At 38.5% G+C, this 16,787-nt stretch overlaps 1 protein-coding gene across 4 annotated transcripts in view; it reads right to left on the bottom strand.

The window, feature by feature from the left end:
* Positions 1-15,599, bottom strand: part of opn5 (opsin 5) — a 75,340-nt gene extending 59,741 nt beyond the window's left edge. For 2 of the 4 annotated variants that reach the window (XM_004574086.3, XM_076874267.1), the window contains exons 1-2: positions 15,411-15,599; positions 15,043-15,060 (exon numbers count right to left, since the gene is read on the bottom strand). The gene's annotated coding sequence lies outside the window, so the exon portion shown is untranslated. Of the gene's footprint in view, positions 1-14,495; positions 14,563-15,042; positions 15,061-15,410 lie in introns of those variants that run through there. The other 2 variants (XM_004574087.3, XM_076874266.1) reach the window with 2 other exon arrangements.
* Positions 15,600-16,787: the final 1,188 nt, after the last annotated feature.

Here is a 16,787-nt window from a genome sequence, read left to right as displayed (position 1 = left end):
CATTTCTCCAACTGAAAATGTCCAGATGAACAGAATCAACCTTTTGGGATTTACTTACCTGGATGATTAAGCACGCATCAAGACGTTATTTTATTAAACATTTTAAAATGTTAGCAGCACAAACAAACATTTTTGCAGCACAAACCAGCACAAACGTTTGACATCCATTTTGTTTGATTCCATTAATATGGGGGGGCTGGTTGACCTCTAGAAATTTTTGTTAATATCTTTAAAATAATAACGGCACAAACAAAAATTTCTGCAGCACAAACCAGCACAAACGTAGCACAAACGTTTGATACCACTTTTGTTGGATTTGGGTAATGTGGGGGGGCTGGTTGACCTTTTGACCTTTACATTTTCATTAATATCTTTAAAACAGAAGCAGCACAAACGAAAATTTTAGCAGCACAAACCAGCACAAACGTAGCACAGTTGATTGACACCCATTTTGTTTGATTTAATTAATGTGGGGGGGCTGGTTGACCTCTGATGACCTCTAGAAATTGTTATTAATATCTTTAAAATGATAGCAGCACAAACGAAAATCTTTGCAGCACAAACCAGCACAAACGTAGCACAAACGTTTGATACCACTTTTGTTGGATTTGGGTAATGTGGGGGGGCTGGTTGACCTTTACATTTTCATTAATATCTTTAAAACAGAAGCAGCACAAACGCTAATTTTACCTGCACAAACCAGCACAAACGTAGCACTAAAAAAGTAGACCATTTTGGCCCGTTTTGGAGCAGTCTGGGGGGATGGTGACCTTTGAATGACCTATAAAATAAAGTTTAATATCTCGGAAACCGTAGCAGCACAAACGCTAATTTTACCTGCACAAATCAGCACAAACGTAGCACTAAAAAAGTAGACCATTTTGGTTTGTTTTGGAGCAGTCTGGGGGGATGGTGATGTCATCAGCAAAAAATATAACTTTTAATATCTCAGATACTGTAGCAGCACAAACGCTAATTTTACCTGCACAAATCAGCACAAACGTAGCACTAAAAAAGTAGACCATTTTGGCCTGTTTTGGAGCAGTCTGGGGGGATGGTGACCTTTGAATGACCTATAAAATAAAGTTTAATATCTCAGAAACCGTAGCAGCACAAACGCTGATTTTACCTGCACAAACCAGCACAAACGTAGCACTAAAAAAGTAGACCATTTTGGCCCGTTTTGGAGCAGTCTGGGGGGATGGTGACCTTTGAATGACCTATAAAATATAACTTTTAATATCTCGGAAACCGTAGCAGCACAAACGCTAATTTTACCTGCACAAATCTGCACAAACGTAGCACTAAAAAAGTAGACCATTTTGGTTTGTTTTGGAGCAGTCTGGGGGGATGGTGATGTCATCAGCAAAAAATATAACTTTTAATATCTCAGATACTGTAGCAGCACAAACGCTAATTTTACCTGCACAAATCAGCACAAACGTAGCACTAACCGCTCCGCCTATTTGCCTTTACGTTTCAAGTGGGTGGGGGGTCAGCTTCACTCTGCTGTGTTAGCTTCTCCTACAGCTCCGGACCGCTAAAAATGCGCGTGCTTTTTGTGAGCTCGTTCCCGGCTCGTAACCAGCGCGTTCTGCCGTCAAGGGCGATCATTGGTTAAATGTGATCATGTGGCTGATGCAAGCCAGATCCTTTTATTTAGCAAAACTGTGATTAATAGTTAAATATTATTGCTGAGGGGCACAGACAGGACTCCGCACGCACGCACGCACACACACATAAAAAAAAAAAAAAAAATTTTATAAGTTGCCTCAACAAAAGGGCACTTTGGGCACCCATCAGGAAAGGGGCGGGTGCTCAAGCCCCCCCCGCACGTGCCTGCTATAAAGGGTCTTTTAGTGTGATGCGAGTATTTGTCTTTTATGGTGCATCTGCTTTGTTTTTTCCAGTCTCAAATGTTGGGATATGGCTTCTATGTTAAGAATGTTTTATATAATAATGCTGAAAAAAATCCTAGGGTTATTTTTTTTCTGACAAAAATCAAACTGGCAAAACACAAGCAGAGCAGTCAGAACTGTTCTTTGTTTCACTGTTTCACATTATAACCAAAGAAAAGTAAGCATAAGTATACACATTAGTCACTTAAGCCTAAGTATAGATACTAATGTTAAAACATTTTCTGGTAAATGCTGAAGTAAAAGATAAAAGTAGGTCTTTGGAGGACATTTATACCAGGTAATTTTTTTTGTCAAGCTAAATGAACCTCATATTATGCCATAATAATGCTTAAATATCTGTTACAAAAACCAGAAAAACCAAAGGGAATCTAAAAAGTAGGTCTACTTTCTATACAGCTTCATTACCTTACATTTATACCCTAATATTGATCATGAACATCACAGCTGCTCTGCTCCAGTCAAACACAGGGCTTCATTGCAAATTTCACCAAATTTCTTTCAGTGAACATGTGAACAACAAAATATTCTTATACTTCAACTTGTACTGCAAGATGTTAAAATGAACAAGGACCTTACATCTAAGCATTAAATTTACAGTTGGTCAGTCCTTTTGTTACTTTACATTATGTCTTTTTTCCATCTCTTAGTGAAGAAGTTTTCTCTCCAAGGGAAACTACACAATAACAGCTTATGTGTTCTTTGAGCTGTTAGAACGTTAGCATTTTTCTGTCACTTAGAAAATAATACTTTCTTAAAACCCACATCCTTTGTTTGGTGCATGCTAGCTGCTGAAATACGGAAATACTGCTGAAATAGCTTTCCAGATAATTAAGCCCAAATTTAATAAGGTTTAACTCATTTTTAATTTTCCACTGCCAGTTTGGGTATTTGATCTTCTACCTGAACTGGGAACAAAGATTAATCGACCCTCCATATATCTATAGGAGTATAATGACAAAACATGATGTGGTAGATTAGATTTGTTAGATGCATTAGATTAGAAGAAATTAGCAAATCTAAAAAAACAAAAGCCTAGAAATAGACTGAATTGCAGCAAAGAGAGCAGACATTTGGAAGGGAGCATATCAACTACTATTCACAGTGGGGCATATAAGTTTAAAAAAAAAAAAAAAAGCTTCACACAGTGCAGGTACCTGATGGCATGATTAAGACTACTGTTTTTCCTTAAGGCTTCTGCACAATCTATTTAGTCAGTGTCTCCTTACTAAAATCTCAAGTATTTCCTAATACAGCTCATAGTATAAATCCCTCTCCCTGGAGCAGAGTTGAATTATTATTATTAAATTATTCCTGACCTAAAATGACCCCCGCTGGGTCAAAACATCTGCACATGATGTATTTTTAGGATGTTTTTTTAGACACAAGTCACAACTGTTAAACAACTTAATGTTAACGTCATTAGCTATCTACAAACCCAATTTGGAAAACGTTGAGACGCTGTGTAACATGTAAAAACAAAACCGAATGCCATGATTTGCAAATCTCATAAAGCCATTTTTCATTCAAAATAGAACATAGAAAACATATCAAATGTTTAAACTGAGAAAAAGTTTGACTTTTGGGAGAGGAACATTGTGTCATTCTTGTGTGATATAGGGTTCTAGCTGCTACACCCATGCTTTACAGATGGGCGTAGATACTCACTGTTGTACCTCTCTCCTGACATCTTCCATACATAATGACGACTTGAACGAAAAATTCCAAATTTGGATTCATAACCCCATAAAAGCTGTTACCATTGATTTCAAGTCCAGTTGGTGAGTAATTTGGTCTCAGATTACCTCAGATTGGCTTCTTGGCAGCAAACCTCCCATTGAGACCATTTCTAAAACTACAGCCTCAACTGAAGGGCAAGATACATCTCCCAGGTCCCATGTCATTTGTTAGGATTTTTCAATTTTTCCATTTTGCACTGCACACCATGCTGACATATGCCATGTTTTTGGCTAACAGCTCTTTGGGAATCACCTTGCTGGTACAAAAATAATAATTTTTTATGCCTGTCAAACGGTGTTACTTTGAGGGCATTTTTTGTAGATTTAACTAAAGAAATGCTCTCAAGACTAGTAACAACGTGTCTAAAAATACAATTTAAAATAAAAATCTCTACTACGTTTTGTTTTGTGTAGACACAAAACTAGTTGATCCCTTGAGTTTGATAGCTTTTACACCTGAATAATTCATAGGTCAGTGTTAAGTGGCTTAACAAACAAGCAAAAAAATAAAAATAAAAAAATAGTCCTCTAAAATGTTTAAAACAAAATCCTAAGCCTCCAACAAGTCATCATTTTCTCACCAAACGGTTTCTCCCAAGGGCTAAGATGGTTTGCAAATAATTTCTGCTACAAGAAACAGTCTCAGCTTTAAGGTCAAATTCTTAGAAAATCTTATAACTCCAAGAATTTCTAAGAATTTCAGCTCTAGGAGCAATTCTTCATACAAGGAATCTTTGTGAATGCCCAACTGATCATAATGGCGTCATAATTTTCATCGGCGACAGTAACTTCAGTAGCACTTCATGTGTGACATCAAATCTTCTCTGAAATTCTTTGAAAGACTCCTTTTCTCAGAAAACTGATATTTAGGGTCATTTCCGGTGAAAAAAAGTACCAAAGAACTCATGCCTCACACTTAATTTTAGACCCGTACACTTTAGATGAGTTCAGGAGGCTAGCAACAACAATTTAAGTTTCCATACATACGTTTGAAAAGGTAAACAACTACTTGTAACTAACTACAATATATTTACACAAGTACTTATGTATTTAAACACAGCTGCGAACTACATTTACTGTAACTGAGTACTAGGGGTTTGTGCAACTTACACTACCCAGTTATTACATTTAACTGACATTTGTTTGCAAAATCTTTGCCTAAAATAAAATCAACTGCAGAGCACACAAACAGGCTTCTTATGAGATAAAAAATAGTTCATCACGTGTCCATTGCATGCTCCCTCTTTTCAAGTACTTTCTAAAACAAAGTTCAATTCTTCTTCCTTCTGGTGCAGCACTGTCTACAGATAAGTCTTTCTAAAGCAAAAAATTTAAAAATGTAAAAATAATTACATTTTCCTTGCCCTTAGTTCTTCTATTTCAAAAAGCATTTCAGTGTAACTTGTAATATAGACATTTAGATAGATAGATAATTTATTTTCTGACAAATTAGATAAATTAATTTCCCAAATATTCTCAGTCTCGTGTTTCCTCTCGTGATCACTGGGAATGGACTGGACTTAATACCAATTAGAACATGACTGATGTATGAGATTTAAAACCAATCCCAACACTGATACTTGGTGATATCAAAAATCCAATATGTCAGGCAATTTTTTTTTCTTTTAGACACACGAACCATAAACAGATTTGCCCAACATTTGTTACATGTAGTTATTTATGAGTCTTTACTAACACAATTCAATTTAAAAATAATCTTGTTTGATTATCAGAACAGTTCATAGATTACTTGCTTACACTCTGCACGATTCGAATCAGATTAGCTAGCTGTTCTGTTTTTGGTAATTCCGAATAAGTGTTGTCAACTGGAAAGTTGCACACTGCTCTCTAGTGGAAAAGCTCAAAACTCAGAACACTACTGTTTTAAATTTTCATATTTCGGCTGTTATACAGTCCAATACTGACCTATTAGCAAATAGCTGATATCAACTCTAATTACAATATTAACTTATAACAGAATTGTTATTATAAATAAACAACATTATTATGAATTTTGTGAGCAAGTCGCAATGAATTTGGTGATCATTTCGTCGCAAAACGTGACATAATAATACTTTAACATTTTGCAATCTACAAAGGTTTGTACTTTGACAAACAACTTGTGAGAACTGTGACTAATGTTCGTGTGTGGGGAAAACAGTGTATAAAGTGTGTGGCGAGGGGCTAGTTATTCTGAGAACCCCTGCTGCAATAAATGAGGGACCACTGTATATACTTTCTCTATGATTATTGTATTCAACCTGTTAACATTTAATATTTTCTTGATAGAACCAACTTATTCTGCAGCAGAGCCATCCCCAATTGCTTCTCCTGGCTCCCTGAGCTCCTGCTGCTGCACCCACAGGTACAGTGGGGCAAAAAAGTATTTAGTCAGCCACCGATTGTGCAAGTTCCCCCACCTAAAATGATGACAGAGGTCAGTAATTTGCACCAGAGGTACACTTCAACTGTGAGAGACAGAATGTGAAAAAAAAAAAAATCCATGAATCCCCATGGTAGGATTTGTAAAGAATTTATTCGTAAATCAGGGTGGAAAATAAGTATTTGGTCAATAACAAAAATACAACTCAATACTTTGTAACATAACCTTTGTTGGCAATAACAGAGGTCAAACGTTTACTATAGGTCTTTACCAGGTTTGCACACACAGTAGCTGGTATTTTGGCCCATTCCTCCATGCAGATCTTCTCGAGAGCAGTGATGTTTCGGGGCTGTCGCCGAGCAACACGGACTTTCAACTCCCGCCACAGATTTTCTATGGGGTTGAGGTCTGGAGACTGGCTAGGCCACTCCAGGACTTTCAAATGCTTCTTACGGAGCCACTCCTTTGTTGCCCGGGCGGTGTGTTTTGGATCATTGTCATGTTGGAAGACCCAGCCTCGTTTCATCTTCAAAGTTCTCACTGATGGAAGGAGGTTTTGGCTCAAAATCTCACGATACATGGCCCCATTCATTCTGTCCTTAACACGGATCAGTCGTCCTGTCCCCTTGGCAGAAAAACAGCCCCATAGCATGATGTTTCCACCCCCATGCTTCACAGTAGGTATGGTGTTCTTGGGATGCAACTCAGTATTCTTCTTCCTCCAAACACGACGAGTTGAGTTTATACCAAAAAGTTCTACTTTGGTTTCATCTGACCACATGACATTCTCCCAATCCTCTGCTGTATCATCCATGTGCTCTCTGGCAAACTTCAGACGGGCCTGGACATGCACTGGCTTCAGCAGCGGAACACGTCTGGCACTGCGGGATTTGATTCCCTGCCGTTGTAGTGTGTTACTGATGGTGACCTTTGTTACTTTGGTCCCATCTCTCTGCAGGTCATTCACCTGGTTCTGGGATCTTTGCTCACCGTTCTCATGATCATTTTGACCCCACGGGATGAGATCTTGCGTGGAGCCCCAGATCGAGGGAGATTATCAGTGGTCTTGTATGTCTTCCATTTTCTGATGATTGCTCCCACAGTTGATTTTTTCACACCAAGCTGTTTGCCTATTGTAGATTCACTCTTCCCAGTCTGGTGCAGGTCTACAATACTTTTCCTGGTGTCCTTCGAAAGCTCTTTGGTCTTGGCCATGGCGGAGTTTGGAGTCTGACTGTTTGAGGCTGTGGACAGGTGTCTTTTATACAGATGATGAGTTCAAACAGGTGCCATTCATACAGGTAACGAGTGGGGGACAGAAAAGCTTCTTACAGAAGACGTTACAGGTCTGTGAGAGCCAGAGATTTTCCTTGTTTGAGGTGACCAAATACTTATTTTCCACCCTAATTTACGAATAAATTCTTTACAAATCCTACCATGTGAATTCATGGATTTTTTTTTCACATTCTGTCTCTCACAGTTGAAGTGTACCTCTGGTGCAAATTACTGACCTCTGTCATCATTTTAAGTGGGGGAACTTGCACAATCGGTGGCTGACTAAATACTTTTTTGCCCCACTGTATGTACAGCAAGCACTGATAACGTTTTACTCGATGGCACAACTTCCTCCCACATTCCTCCGACATTTCCGGTTCACGCGCGTCAAAATATGCAATTTTGACGCGCGATTGATTTGTGTTGGACACGCGTTAAGGTGCGAATGTGCACGCGTCAAATTAGGGGCCTCTGGCACGTTTTTGTTTGCGTCAATCGCGTTCGGTGTGCACACACCATTACTGTGAGAAAATACAAACTTTTCCTAATTAAACCATATGGGGAATGCCACAAAAGTATTCATAACAACAAATTAGGGCTGCTCGATTATGGCAAAAATGATAATCATGATTATTTTCACTGAAATTGAGATCTCGATTATTTGACGATATTTATTTAACCCTTTAAGACCTACTATAGAACCAAGTCCGCCAGAGCTTATATTATTTTTTTACATGTTGTAGTGCCATTTATGGGAGCATTTCAAGTTGCTATACAACTGTTATAGCCCATATTTTAATAATATGTATGCATTAAGTCCATAGTAACTACATTAATTGCAAAAAAGTGCAATAAACTACAAAAAAAATTTTAAATCGTTTTTGTTTGTTTTTTTACATATATTACTTGGAAAAATTTAAGAGGTTTATCCCTCAAAACTTTAAATACAAAAAAGTTGCAAAAAATAGTTTACAACAGGAAATTTATTTTGAGTGTGTTCATAGTTTTATTTTGGAGATACACCAATTTTTATATACTGCAGGAAAAACAAAAAACAATCCTATGATGCAAATTTGCAAAGAAAACAGCATGTGCATCAAAATAAACTATTTCCAGCAGTGCAATTCGAGTTCTAAGCATCCCAGCAACTATTCAGAAAAGTCAAACATGACCAGTATAGGCTTTTAAGGCCTACAAGTAAAAAACTACATTTCCGCGAAAATGACGTCACTTCCGGTTTCGGCCAGGAAATGGCGGACATGTGATAGTTCGCGCTGACGTCTGTTTCACGGTGGGAAGTGTTAAGAACAGCTGATCGGCGAAGCGTGTTTCTGGAATATTATGCTTTTGTTCCTGCAAGCGCTTTTTATGCAATTTTTGCAAAGCTATATGTGGAAGGAAACCATGACCGAGGACAAGCTGATGGCATCAGATGTAAGTACAACTCCTCCGGTTTCATATGCAAAACAAATTATTGCGCTAGCTTACGCGGTTCCGGTTCTACAGGGATTTAAAAATAGTTACACAAAACGGAGCGTGCTGCTCTGACCGGCTTTAAAGGGTTAACAATGACTTTAAAAAATAATATAAAATAGTGTGCAACACCACTGAAGTTTTTTTTTTTTTACCTCTCTTTTCAACCAACGGCAGTCACTCTCCTCTCCAAATAACTCCTGCTTAGCTTTCCGAGCTTCCCTCGGGTCCTCTTAATCAGCGGTCTCCAACCTTTTTTGCGCCACGACCGGTTTGGACCGGCCTTTAAGGTGTCGCGGATAAACGAGGGAGGGGCTAATAATCGGCTCAGTCATTTTTAATGATCGTTGAAAGCCCAGATCGTAATCGTGATTAAAATTCGATTAATTGAGCAGCCCTACAACAAATCTAACCAGACTTTTAAATTGACCTCACCCACATGAACATTGACACTTTAAAGAAGCTAAAAAAAAAAAAAGGAAAGTAGCTAAAGGTAAAGCTATCCAAAATCAGCAAACAAGCTACAAGCCAACAGCCTTGGTATAAGCAAATGTTCAAAGCAGTTATGAGAACAATTATGGAGACATAGAGACAAATCCTCTTATCTGGTGAAGTTATAAACATACTGAAAAATGATGTAACTGATACTTGTTTTGTTATAGAAATCTCCTGCACCTGCTTAAGTTTAGCGAGGTAAAATATGTCATATGGGGGTAAAGTAGGACTGGGCGATATATCGAGTTTTTTAAAAATATCGATATATTTTCATACGAGATATAAGATGTGACAATATCGTTTATATCGATATAGTATATGTTACGTTATAATTATACTTGTGGAGCCGCAAGTTTGCCTCTCTTTCATCCACTTTTGTCACTATGCAACGTTACTGGGCCTCGCCTCTCCTTCACTGAACACAACTCCCCCTCCCCCATTGCTTCACCTGCAGGCAACGACAAGATGGACACAGCAAATCTCCATTAACGACTTACCGCGGACCGCCCCGTGCGTGCGGCTGTTCAGCGTCGACGTGTTAGCGAGCTAACCGCGCTAACGACATGCATGGCCTAAAATCCTTTCATTTTCTCAAAAATCGACAGTGTGCCTTATGTATGAATTCTGGTTGTGCTTACTGACCGCGAACCGATTTTATGTGGTACACAGCGCTCAGCAATCTGTCAATAAATGCTTTAGTTCGACTTTGGTAAGCTACGAAGTCGCACTGCTTAATGCATTGTTGAAGCATTATGGCTACCATAGTCAGGAGCCTCGCGGAGTAATACGTACTGTGCTTCAACGTAATATTACCGTATTGTGTGTATAAGGACCATAAATGGCACCTGTTAAGAGACACGGTTATGAAGCAGATTTCAAACTCCAGCCTGTCAGTCACGCAGTAGAACTTGGGAATAGAGCAGCTGTGAAATCTGTCTTTGTTATTATGCTCAGCGTCTTTTAGTTTACATTTTGACTGCACAATTGTGAGCTTTTTTTTTTTTTATGCACAAAGACAACATTGTTTTCTTTTATTTATGGAGCATTATTATTTAATAAATGCTGATAATTTATTTTTGAGTAATTTCTTCATGTACATCTACGCTGTATGTTTTTTTTGGGTTTTTTTTTGTTTTTTGTGTCCCGTTTGGATCTTTAGCCATCAGAATTGTTGTCTTAAGGCCAAGAAAGATGCCAAGCGGATTTATTTTACCAAGTGGATCATCATGGCCTTGCCATATTGGTCCATTTGATTGACCTTTATTATAATTATGAATTTATTTTATTATTCAGTTGCTACAAACGGGACAGACATGACTGGGGTATAGGACAGGGAGAGAGAATGAAAGAAAGAGAGGGAGAGAAAGAAGACCAAAGGGGAGAAGAGACGGTGAGAAGGGGGAGAAGAAAGAAAGAAAAACAAACAAAAAAAACAAAAAAACACCTGGGTCACCTGTATGGAGAAAAAAAACAGAAGAGAAAGCAAACAACAAAGAGCAACATAATAAAAAAAAGGGCACCATCACAAACTAGCTAGCAGTAGATATCAGTAGATACTAAATAATAAACGATATTGTGCAGCACGCAAGATAGACAGCGTACAATGTGCTTTGAGGCAGCAGCCAAGAAAGCTGTAGTCCGCGTCTGTGAATACCCGTGTGTACACCTGTGTGCATACCTGTGTGGATCAGCATGCTTGCATTCCAAAGGTTTCTCCATGTAACGATCTGCTAGGGAGTGTGGGGGGCCACAGGGTATGAAGCAGGTATGGAGGAGATCAAAACTCCAGACATCCAGAGGTCCCCAGAACACAAGAGACCAAGGAAGACCAACAGAGGGGCAGCCGCGCCACTGTCCCAGTAAGAGCTGAGGAGAGTCCCAGATGAGGGCTCACTCAGCAGCCGCGGAGCAGAAGCCAGGGGGAGTTGCCCGTGAGCTCCGCCGGCAGCCAGCTGTGCCCGACTGACCGAGCCCCAGGCCGAGAGGCCGGGGGCACCCCACCTCCGAAGTGGCCCGAGCGAGCCCCAGGCTCCAGGCCCCGATAAGCGGCCGCCAAGGAGTGAGCCGGTGTGTACCCGGACGCCCACCCCCAGACACAAAGAACCACCAACGCACCGATGTCTGAGGGAGTCCGCCACCGGCAGGGGAAGTGGTGGGTGGAGATAGGCCTCCAAACCTTGGAGGGCCTGAGATGTCCCCAGAGAGGTGACGTCTGATACCCAACCTGACATATAGACACAGACATACAGGCACACACAGACACAAACATCCATCCCCACCCTTATGCTCTCATATGCACTTACTCCACACTCAACCAACATGGAGACAGACATAAAGAGACGCTGTACACACGATCACACTCCCCAAGCGTACTCTACGAACCGGGTCTAGGTACCCTTGCCCCTGGAGGGGGGAACTGCACCCAGACCCAGGTGGTGTTACCCTTTTCCCTGCGGTGGGGAGAGGCAGACCGCCCCGAGCTGTATGTTAATAAAAGTGCCTGTGTGACATCTGGGACACAGCTTTGACTAAGAACTCTTTTTGTTCTTAACTTATGGCTTAAAAACAAAATGTCGAGATATATATCGTATATCGCCATCCAGCTAAAAAATATCGACATATGAATTTCGGGTCATATCGCCCAAGCAACTAATTTTCAGTAAATTTTCTATATTTCTTTCAAGTAACATACTGGTTTTTGTTTTGTATTGTAGTTTAATCATTTATGTTATTATGAAAACAAGTTTATTTGTGCTTCTATAGGTTGTCAGTTATAATTGTTAGATAGAAAATTAGCAAAAATACGTATCAGTGGGTCACACTTTCAGAGAAATTAAATCAGTGTATCTCTAGTTCTGTGCAATATGCCACACATGATGTCTTAAAAGCGAAATTTTGCTGTGTAAAAATGCTGTACATATCAGGGAAAGGAAAAAAAACATTAAAGTGTGACACCCAAAAATGAAAAAAAAAAAAATGTAAGAATGAGAGGACGGGAGAGGAAGATAAGACATTATTATCAAAGGAAATAATGGCTCTTTGTGACACAGATCAGCTGATCACAGCCTGCGCACAAAGAAAAATCTACTGGAACTAAAAACATAAATTTTTACATCTGTCATTTGTAAGAGATTCCTTTTCCCATGCTCCACTGCACATCTCCTACACCTGCCAAATCCCACCTTAAACCCTAGGCTATATTCTTTGCAAGCTCCTTTGACTACGATGACCTGGATGACTGAGAACCTTCACAGACACCTAGGCTATACCACACTTCTGCTCATTTTAATACAATCACTTAATATTTTATTATTCTAAAAAAATTAAGTTATGGGGGAAAGAACTTAATTTTGCAATGTAATGATCCCAGCTGTAACACACAGCTATAGTGAACGGATTTTCATCTGCTCAGTGACTGTGATGCACCACTTCCACCAAATCCCAGATGAGAATATTACTAGAGTTGCATGACCATCTGTTTATGTTTAACAAGGAGACAGACCTCTCTGGGGTCTACAGTAGCTGACCAACATCACTAAGGAATTATTATATTAATTTTGCCTGTGGATGACTTTATTTTGAACATTTTACTATGTCTGTAGTCAGAGGCGGAGCCAGACATTTGAAACACCTGGGGCTTAGCCCTAAAGGGTAGTTTTGAGTTTTGTTCAAAGATGACTTCATATAGGGAAAAAAATATATCACATATGCAGGACACCTTAAACTAGTTTTTTAATTAAGCAGCAAGGCAGAACAAAGTCGGGGCTGTATCAAGACACGAGGACTAAACCCCAATTCAACCAGACCCTGAACTGATCCGGAATTAAAACAGGACTACAACAGTTCAAAATCAGGACTACTTGGGATTTAACCAAGACAGAATCAGAACTAGAACTAGATGATAGTAGCACTGAAAATCATCGTAGACCTGCACTTTTTAATTCTACCAAAGTACACTATTTAGATTGAGAAAAGTTTATATAATTATTTAGCCTTGTTGTGCAAACAAGCCTGCATAACTTAATAAATGTAGAATTTGAAAAATTGCAAACCTAAAAAGAAACACTAGGTACGAGATACATGAGGACCTATGATACGGTGATACTTTTGGTAAACAACCATTTGACTAACATGTGTGTCTCACCTGCTCTTGTTCCATCTCTGTTCTGTCCTCATTCTCCATCTCCCCTCTCTCTCCCTCTCTGTTCCTCTTTGTGCTTACAATAATCAAATATACAGTTGAAACCAGATATTTACACACTCTTCAGATCAAATTTTAATTTTAACATCAAATTGGACTAAATGTTTATTTTTTTAGATTGATAAATATAAAAAACATATTTGTTAACTTTAAGAGTAAAGAGAGAAACTATCTGTATTTCTTAATTGTAAATGGCACCAAATTGTATTCAAAATTGAGCCACACTTATGGAGCTCCACAGTTCTGTTTCTGGTGTTTGGTTGACATCTCTTGATTTTCCCATTTCAAAGAAACAGGCTCTGTGTTTTGCCTTATATGCATCCACAGGTGTGCCACCAATTTACTCACATGGACTCTACTAACTTATCAGAAGCTTCTTCAGCTCAGAATGGAATCGTCTGGAGTTTTCTTATTAATTAACAAACTTAGTGTACATGTACTGCTAAATTTGATGAAAGTGATAAAAATAGACAGCTCTGTCTCTCTTTATTCTGACATTTAACTAATTCAAAAGATATTTCAATATTTATTTATCCAAAACAAAACAAGTTTACTCTAAATTAATGTTGTACAGTAAAAAAATGTTGTGTTTTCCATAAAGTGTAGGTAAGTATCTGGTTTAAACTGTGAATATACTGCTGTGTAATGAAGTTCCTCATGTTTTGCATAGAAATATACTGAACAACATTCAAAGCATAATATATAAAATACTACCAGAGTTTTTTCTTTGAAAGACGCTCCTTATGTCCATTCTTGTATATCAGTACATTACTGAAACTGATTTATTTAGCCGTGGAGGGTAACAACTGAAAATATGAAATAAACACACATGTAAGCTGAGACTCTCTAAAGAAACAGCATTGTTGTTGTTCGGCTTTTCATTTCGCCATTTGTTGATTCACTTGAAGAGCGAGTAACATAATATGGGTCAAGTGATCAGTTTGATATCAATCTTTCGTGATACACCGTCATATTTACATTATTTGTACAGTACGAATGCTTTGCTTTGGTACCTGGTCAAACTTCAGTTCTCCTCTGTCTGCCTAGCTCCGTTTCTCCAACAGCGGACTCGCAGGCAGCAGCTGCCCCGCCCCGCTTAGTGCCTGAGCTCGGATCATACCAATATTAGGGGGGATTTACGCACAGTCGTAAATTCCCACAGTGTGCACTATGTGCTTCGAATATTGTGTGTAGTTTTTTTCTTTATACAGTTGTCAGCCAGGCATCTAACTATGAAAAAATTACACTCCAAAAGACCCCGGGCTTAAGCCCAGTAAGCCCCCCCCCTCCCCGCTCCGCCACTGTATGTAGTGGTCATGCCAAGTGACAAGAAAAACCTGTGTCTTTAAGGGGGTGGAACCTGTGGTCCCAGACTCAATGATGAGCAAATAAAGAGAAAGAAACAAAAGCAATTAACAAAAGAGCTGTTGTTCATTTAAAAAATAAATGTAACAAAATTATTCAGAAAGGTGTCTAGTGGTGTCTTGTTTTAAAAGGTAAAAACTAAGGCAAGAAAAAAAATAGTAAAATAGACCCAGCTGATTGCAGATATGTACTTACCTACTTATTTGTGGAGGCCTAAAATAAAAAAATAAAAAAAGAGAAATAAATAAAACTTTTTTTTAAATGAATGAGAAAAAGAATTGCTGTAATTACAGGAATATTCATTTAAAATGATTTGTAAAATGCTTTTTTTAAGTTCTAAAACATTTTTAACTGAGACTTTAAAGCTTTATGCATTTGTTATTAATATTAGATTTTTTTATTTTTATTTATTTATTTCATCCTGGGAATTCCCTGTGACTAAAACGAATGATAGAAAAATAAAAATTAGTAAAGTAAAAAAAATCCTTTTCAGAAAACATGCTTTACATGAAGCACGTGCGTTTAACAGAAAAACGGTGTTAAAGGGTTGGCTTTTTACTCACTCTTTGATCATCAGTCATCAGTCATTCCGAAGTCAGTGTATTTCCCACGGTCCCACGTTTCAATTTCAGTGTTAGAAAAGAAACCGCTCGGCTGCTGGGGCTGTAAACAGAAAAATTCCCGTGAAGCTGCTTCCACTTTCCTGAGCTGCAAAGGCGCTCTGAAGCTCCACTGCCGAGCAGCAGCTTTAAGTCAGGGAAGCAGCCCAGCTTTAACAAGCGCGTTCAGCCAACTCAAGTTCCGTTCACGACTTTCAAAATAAAACACAAGAGGTTTTTTTCACCACCTTTTTTTCTTTCTTTCTTTTTTTTAATATGGACTAGCCCATCTCCTGCCTGATTCCAGTGTATGTGAAAAAAAAAACGTCAGCCCTGACTCTATATAATTTCATAGACCAGGGTTATGCCTAATATCCCCAGGCACAAAGGAATGACTGTGCAGGTAGAAAGGGCTGTAAACTCCTCAGGGTGGGATAGGAGCTAAAAACACATGAGTTAGACAGTAAATGAAGTGATGATCTAAAGCCTAGTGAAGTACTAAAGCCTACTATTGAAAAATGAATATTTTGAACTGGGAATCGGGGAGCGCTATTGTCTTGAATTCACTTTTATTTATGTACCACTGAACTCATAAATGTCAGATTTTTGCAAATCATACTGATTTTATTTTCTTGGGGGTAAATGGATCACCTATTTCTGGGACCACAAAGGAGAACAAGTATCAGTGGTAGGATGATGTGGCAGCTGTCAGACATGCAATGACTCTTCTAGGACACTTAGGGGAAGAGAGTTGCTTGAACCAAGAAACAGAATGACTAGACTAATGGAACTTCTTACTATCAACCAAATGTCTACTTTTTTCCATCTGTATTTTCTGCTACTACTTTATTAGTCAAAAGGAGGAGGAGAAGTAGCAAAATGCCTTTGCAGAAAAGAACAAATATCAAAAGATGACAGTCATGGGATCTGAGCATGTTGTGTTCATCATTTAATCATTATTAAATTTTCAGCAGTAGACTCTAAACCAGTGGTAGGCAACCTTTTTGATGATGAGTGCCATCTAAAATTTCCTCAGAAGTCAATGTGCCATATAATTGCATTAGCAATAAATATAATAACCCTCTATATCAACAGTTACACACTATATAGAACAACTTTATAGAATTATATTTGTTCGCAGATGTTGGCAGCTATCAGCGAACAGTTATCAGCTATTTTGAAACAAAAAAAGACACTTTTTTTCCATAACAAGAACTCCATAACAGCAAATGAACTGTACAACAGAAAATGCATGTCTTGTTGGTATATGTATAATTTCTATACATTTTACATCAGATAAAAACTTTGGCTGTAAGATTCAGATAATTATCTATTAAAAGC

The sequence above is a fragment of the Maylandia zebra genome, linkage group LG15, assembly GCF_041146795.1.
Source record: "Maylandia zebra isolate NMK-2024a linkage group LG15, Mzebra_GT3a, whole genome shotgun sequence".
NCBI lineage: Eukaryota > Metazoa > Chordata > Actinopteri > Cichliformes > Cichlidae > Maylandia > Maylandia zebra.
The sequence above is the reverse complement of the archived record's forward strand: the minus strand, read 5'-3'. Positions and strand labels throughout refer to the sequence as shown.